The sequence below is a fragment of the Hyla sarda genome, chromosome 2 (genome assembly GCF_029499605.1).
Source record: "Hyla sarda isolate aHylSar1 chromosome 2, aHylSar1.hap1, whole genome shotgun sequence".
NCBI classification, from domain to species: Eukaryota; Metazoa; Chordata; class Amphibia; order Anura; family Hylidae; genus Hyla; species Hyla sarda.
The window spans coordinates 283,486,018-283,492,342 of NC_079190.1; positions in this window are offsets into that span (position 1 = coordinate 283,486,018).

Sequence of the window (6,325 nt, forward strand, 5' to 3'; positions counted from 1 at the left end):
AAAGTTCAGCAGCAATTTTCAAATTTTTCAGAAAATTTTCAAAATCAGAATTTTTCAGGGACCAGTTCAGTTTTGAAGTGGATTTGAAGGGCCTTTATATTAGAAATACCCAATAAATGACCCCATTATAAAAACTGCACCCCTCAAAGTATTCAAAATGACATTCAGTAAGTGTGTTAACCCTTTAGGTGTTTCACAGGAATAGCAGCAAAGTGAAGGAGAAAATTCAATCTTCATTTTTTTTTTACACTCGCATGTTCTTGTAAACCCAGTTTTCGAATTTTTACAAGGGGTAAAAGAGAAATCTTCCTAAATTTTGTAACCCAATTTCTCTTGAGTAAGGAAATACCTCATGTGTATGTCAAGTGTTCAGCGGGTGCAGTAGAGGGTTCAGAAGGGAAGGAGCGACAATGCGATTTTGGAGAGTGAGTTTTTCTGAAATAGTTTTTGGGGGGCATGTCACATTTAGGAAGCCCCTATGGTGCCAGGACAGCAAAAAAAAAAAAAACACATGACATACTATTTTGGAAACTACACCCCTCAAGGAACGTAACAAGGGGTCCAGTGAGCCTTAACACCCCACAGGTGTTTGACGAGTTTTCGTTAAAGTTGGATGTGTAAATGACTTTTTTTTCACTAAAATGCTTTTCCCCAAAATTTTACATTTTTACAAGGGGTAATAGTAGAAAATGTCACACAAAATTTGTAACCCCATCTCTTCTGAGTATGGAAATACCCCATATGTGGACGTCAAGTGCACTGCGGGTGCACTACAATGCTCAGAAGAGAATGAGTCACATTTGGCTTTTGGAAAGCAAATTTTGGGGGGCATGTCCCATTTAGGAAGCCTCTATGGTGGCAGGACAGCAAAAAACTCACATGGCATACTATTTTGGAAACTACACCCCTCAAGGAATGTAACAAGGGGTCCAGTGAGCCTTAACACCCCACAGGTGTTTGACGACTTTTCGTTAAAGTTGGATGTGTAAATGAATTTTATTTTTCACTAAAATGCTGCTTTTCCCCCAAATTTTACATTTTTACAAGGGATCATAGGAGTAAATGACCCCCAAAATTTGTAACCCCATTTCTTCTGAGTATGGAAATACCCCATGTTTGGACGCAAAGTGTTCTACTGGCGCACTACAATGCTCAGAAGAGAAGGAGCGCCATTTAGCTTTTGGAGAGTGAATCTGTTTGGAATGGGAGTCCCACATGTGACCCCATCTTGGAAACTGCACCCCTCACAGAATTTAATAAGGGGTTCAGTGAGTATTTACGCCCCACTGGCATTTGACAGATCTTTGGAATAGTGGGCTGTGCTAATGAAAAATTAAATTTCCAAAAATCTGTCTGTGGGGTGTAAATGCTCACTGTACCCCTTATTACATTACGTGAGGGGTGTAGTTTCCAAAATGGAGTAACGTGGGGGGTCCATTGTTCTGGCACTATGGGGGCTAATTTTACACTAACAGGCTGGTGTAGACCCCAACTTTTCATAAGGGGTAAAAGGAGAAAAAGCCCCCCAAAATTTGTAGTGCAATTTCTCCCGAGTACGGAAATACCCCATATGTGGCCCTAAACTGTTCCTTGAAATATGACAGGGCTCCGAATTGAGAGAGCGCCATGCGCATTTGGGGATAAAATTGGGGATTGCATAGGGGTATTCTACACAAGTGATTCCCAAACAGGGTGCCTCCAGCTGTTGCTAAACTCCCAGCATGCCTGGACAGTCAGTGGCTGTCCGGAAATGCTGGGAGTTGTTGTTTTGCAACAGCTGGAGGCTCCGTTTTGGAAACACTGCCGTACAGTACGTTTTTCATTTTTATGACCCAGAATAGGCGCAAATCGCAAGTGTGAATTCACTTGCGATTTGCGCCAATCGCCGACATGGGGGGACTGGGCATTTGCGCGGGGTGCCTGCTGATCGATATCAGCAGTCACCCCGGTCCCCGTCTGGCGCGCGGCAGGGACCGAAATTCGCCATTACGCGTAAGTCCTTAAGTACCAGGGAGCTAGGACGTACGCGTACGTCCATGGTCCTTAACAGTTTAAGGAATACCTGAGAAGCTTCTGCAGGGTCCTTTTTAAACCAGTCATTGCAACTACATCCGTTGCTAGATCCCTCCGAGTATGGATCGATCAACTGGGGAAGCAGATTAATAACAGTTTACTTTTACTGGAGGCAGGTTATCCCATTTTCTATCCAGTGGGAGAAAATCTCTGCAAGCACCTGGGTACTTTTCATAATAAAGCATGGTTCAAAAATTGTTTTCAGGTCTTCAAGCCTCCAGATTGTGATTATAGATCTTTGGTCACATCCAGAGAAGCAGGCTGCACTCGAGAAAGAGGTGTTTTCCCTCATGGACAAGAAAGTTCTGGCTCAGGTTCCGATGCAAGAGAGGGGACGGGTTTTACTCGACCCTGTTTCTGATTCCTTACCATCATGAATCTAAAGACACTGAATCGTTCCTTTGAGATACGACAAGTTTGTCAGCAATCCTGAAGCTGAGCCCAAACTCCTACATTGTCACCCTGGACTTAAGGGATGCATACTATCACGATTTTTCAGGCTCACCAGAGGTCTCTAAGAGTGGCTGTAGTTTTAGGGGAATCCCTGAAGCACCTGCAATTTCAGGCTCTTCCCTTTGGTCTCTCCCAAGCTCAAAGGGTCTTCACAAAGCTAATGGTGGAGGTGATGGCCCATGTGAGGGAGCAGGATGTAGTAATTGTTCCGTACCTGGATGACTTCTTGATCATTTCAGACTAAAGGTAGCTCCTGTTAAAGGGGTACTCTGGCGCTTAGACATCTTATCTCCTATCCAAAGGATAGGTGTGAACCCAGCCTAAGACTGGTTCAGATAGTGCAAGCCATTCTTGTGACATTAGGACTAGAGGTAAACCTAGAAATGTCCCACCTTATCCTGTCTCAGATATGTACCTTTCTAGGGATAGGTCTGGATTCAGGGTGCCAGATTGCCTTTCTCCCCAGGCCAAGATAGCCCTGATTCAAGACAGAGTATCTCTAATACAGGGGGTCCAGATCTCCATCAGGCTAGCTTTGTCAGTTCAGGGTCTCCTCACCTCTTGCATCCCTGCAGATCAGTGGGCCCAGTACCATACCATGATGCTCCAGGAGCACATTCTTTCCCAATGGGACAGGTCTGAGAGCTCCCCACACAACCTGCTGGAAATTCCACCCCTGGTAAAAAGATCCCTCTCTTGGTGGCTAACTCTAGAGAACTTACAGAAGGGGGTTCCTTGGGTGAAGACAGAAGAATTTCTTCTCACCACAGATGCAAGCCCTTGGGGATGAGGGCTTACGGGGGTCCCCTAATCTTACAGGGACAATGGAGTGCAGAAGAATCTCTGGAGTCCCAGAACATGAGAGAGTTAAAAGCAGTATTTTTTGTCATTTCCCAATCTCTCCCTCTAATGGCTGGGAAGGATTTCAAAATTATGACTGACAATTCCACAGTAGAAGCCTACATAAATCATCAGGGGGGCACCAGGTCTCCAGTCCTTATGAGAACCTGTCATCACCTGTTCAGGTTGGCCGAGCTACATCTTTCTTCCTCTTTGCTCTTAATATGAAGGGGTCTCTGAACTGTGTAGTAGATTTTCTAAGCAGGCATCACCTGAATCAGGGGGAGTGGGAGCTAGACCAGATAGTCTTTTCCCAGAAACTGATAAAATGTAATTCTCTGTCCCCGGCAGACTGGCCATTAGCCATAGATGCCTTTTCTCAGGATTGGCGGAGGGGTCTCCTGTACGCTTTTCCTCCCATCAGACTATTTCCACGAGTCCTCAGGAAAATAAGACAGGACAAAGCTACAGTCATTGCCCCCCTTCTGGTCAAGGAGGGTCTGGTTCACATGACTCCAGAAGCTATTCATTGTTACCCCCCTGGTGTTGCACCCAGAGTTTTCCAATCTGCATCTGATGGCATGGCTGTTGAGAGGGACATCCTAGCTCAGAGGGGCTTTTGGACCAGTTGCAAAAAGGTGACGTCACAGATATACCTGAGAACATTCAAGGCCTTTTTTAGATTTGTTGGCTCTCCAGTGAATGTGTTAGAGGCCCCTAATGTTCCTATTATTTTTTTTTTTTTTTTGCAAGCAGGCCTAAACAAGAACCTCCATCCTACCACCATCAAAGTTCAGGTCTCTGCACTTAGTGCACTCAGTGATCTCCAAACTGTGGCACTCAAGATGTTGCAAAACTACAAATCCCAGCATGCCCAGACAGCAAACAGCTGTTTGGGCATGCTAGGAGTTGTAGTTTTGCAAGATCTAGAGGGCCATAGTTTAGAGATCACTGCAAAGTGATCTCCAAACTGTAGCCCTCCAGCTGTTGCAAAACTTCAACTCCCAGCATGCCCAAACAGCTGTCTGGGCATGCTGGCAGTTGTAGTTTTGCAACACCTGGAGGGCTACAGTATAGAGACCGCTGTATTTGCGCCGATCGCCGACATGGGGGGGTCTGATGACCCCCTGGGAATTTGCGCGGGGTGCACATAATCTGGTACACAAAATTGTAACCAAAATAGTATGTAAATAAGGTCTTTATTAGTTTATTTATTTAGTTTTTGCACTTTTGTATTTTCCTCATTGCCCTATAATAATAGCCATAACTCCTATTTTTCATCTCATCATCACATCAACACCACAATGAGATTGCCCACATTGATCCTAAAGGAACAGGAAGCACAAAAAGGTTAAAAGGTCCCTCCCCAGACAACCCCTCAGTGCTTCCTATTCCTCCAGGATTTCCCCCTCTCAAAGGCTGCTCTGGGTCCTGCGCTCTCTGTAGCAGGGCTCCCGGACCCTCTGATTCCCCACCGCGGGGCTCGGTGAGTTTATGCGGCGGGGAGATGTGCGTGCTGGACCTCGGGCTCATGCGCGTGTCCCCCCTGGTCTTTTCTGGTCTCCGGCGGTTCCGGCACTTGTGTGTGACGTCACGTTGTGCGCGAGATGCTGGAATTGCCGGGGACCGGAAGTTCCACCTCCTCATACGGCGGGGATTTTGAGAATCATCGCTGGGCAGCGCTGCACGCGGACGCCGCAGGAAAGGCGCCAAATTCTATCCAGCTGGGCTATTTAAAGGTAAGACCTACTCCTTTTCCTGTCTTTTGTCAGAATGGACGCTGCTTCTTCAATCCGCTCTGAATCTGTGGAGCTGGGGAAGTCTATCAGCCCAGTGAGTATCTGGCCCCTTGGGGTTTCATTTACTTGATCTTGTGTTTTTTTTTTCTCCCTATTCATGGGTATTCCTTCTCTCCTTTTTAAGGGAGACAAGGAGACCCTGAAAAAACCTTCTAAGGCCAAGCCTAAGAAATGTGCTATATGCTTTGAGAAATTACCTGAAGGACACCTGAAATCCTTATGTAATTCTTGCACGGCCAGGATTGTTCAGCAGGAGACTCCGTCCTTTATGGAAGAAGCGAGCTGATTGGTTGCTATGGGCAACTTTTCCTTTGCACAGGTTTTGATAAATCTCCCACATTGTTTCCATTTAATAGTGAAGATACTGATTTATGGAGTGAAGCCCCTAAAATATAGAGGTGGTTAAGGTAGTCAAAAAAAAGTCTCTCCCATTTGAGGATTCCTCATAACTAAAAGACCCTTTGGATAGAAAAATGGAAGGGATTCTTAAGAAAAATTGGGATGCTTCATCAGCTTTATTAAATCCTAATATCCGCAGCAACAAGTGTTGCAAGATCTCTGTTCCTATGGGTGGGTCAATTGGAAAACCATATTGGAAATAAAACACCCAGAGATCAACTTCTTTCTTCTATCCCTATGCTAAAACTAGCCACTGCTTTTTTGGTTGATGTATCGGCTGAATCTGTAAGGATGGCAGCAAAATCTGCAGCATTATCCAACTCTGCCCGAAGAGCCTTGTGGCTGAAGAACTGGCAGGGAGATTCTGTATCTAAAACTAAACTTAGTTCTATTTCCTTTGAAGGTAAACTGGTGTTTGGCTCTGTATTAAAGAACATTTTGCAGCAGGCGGCAGACAACAAAAATAAATTTCCTGAAGAGAAGAGTACAAAACCGAAAAATAATTTTCATCCATTCAAGAATAGACAGAGAGAGTATAAAGGGAAAGGAAAGACTGGAAGGTGGAGTTACCCTACCCTAAAGGAGGTAAGGGGAAAGATTTCTTGCTCAACCCTAACAATCCAGACAAAAAACAGATACTTGCCTCCGGTGGGGGGCAACTAACTCGATTCTACCATCAGTGGAAGGATATAACAACAAACCAGTTCATTCTAAATTCCATCAAAAACGGATTCAGGATAGAGTTTGTCTCCCCTCCACCT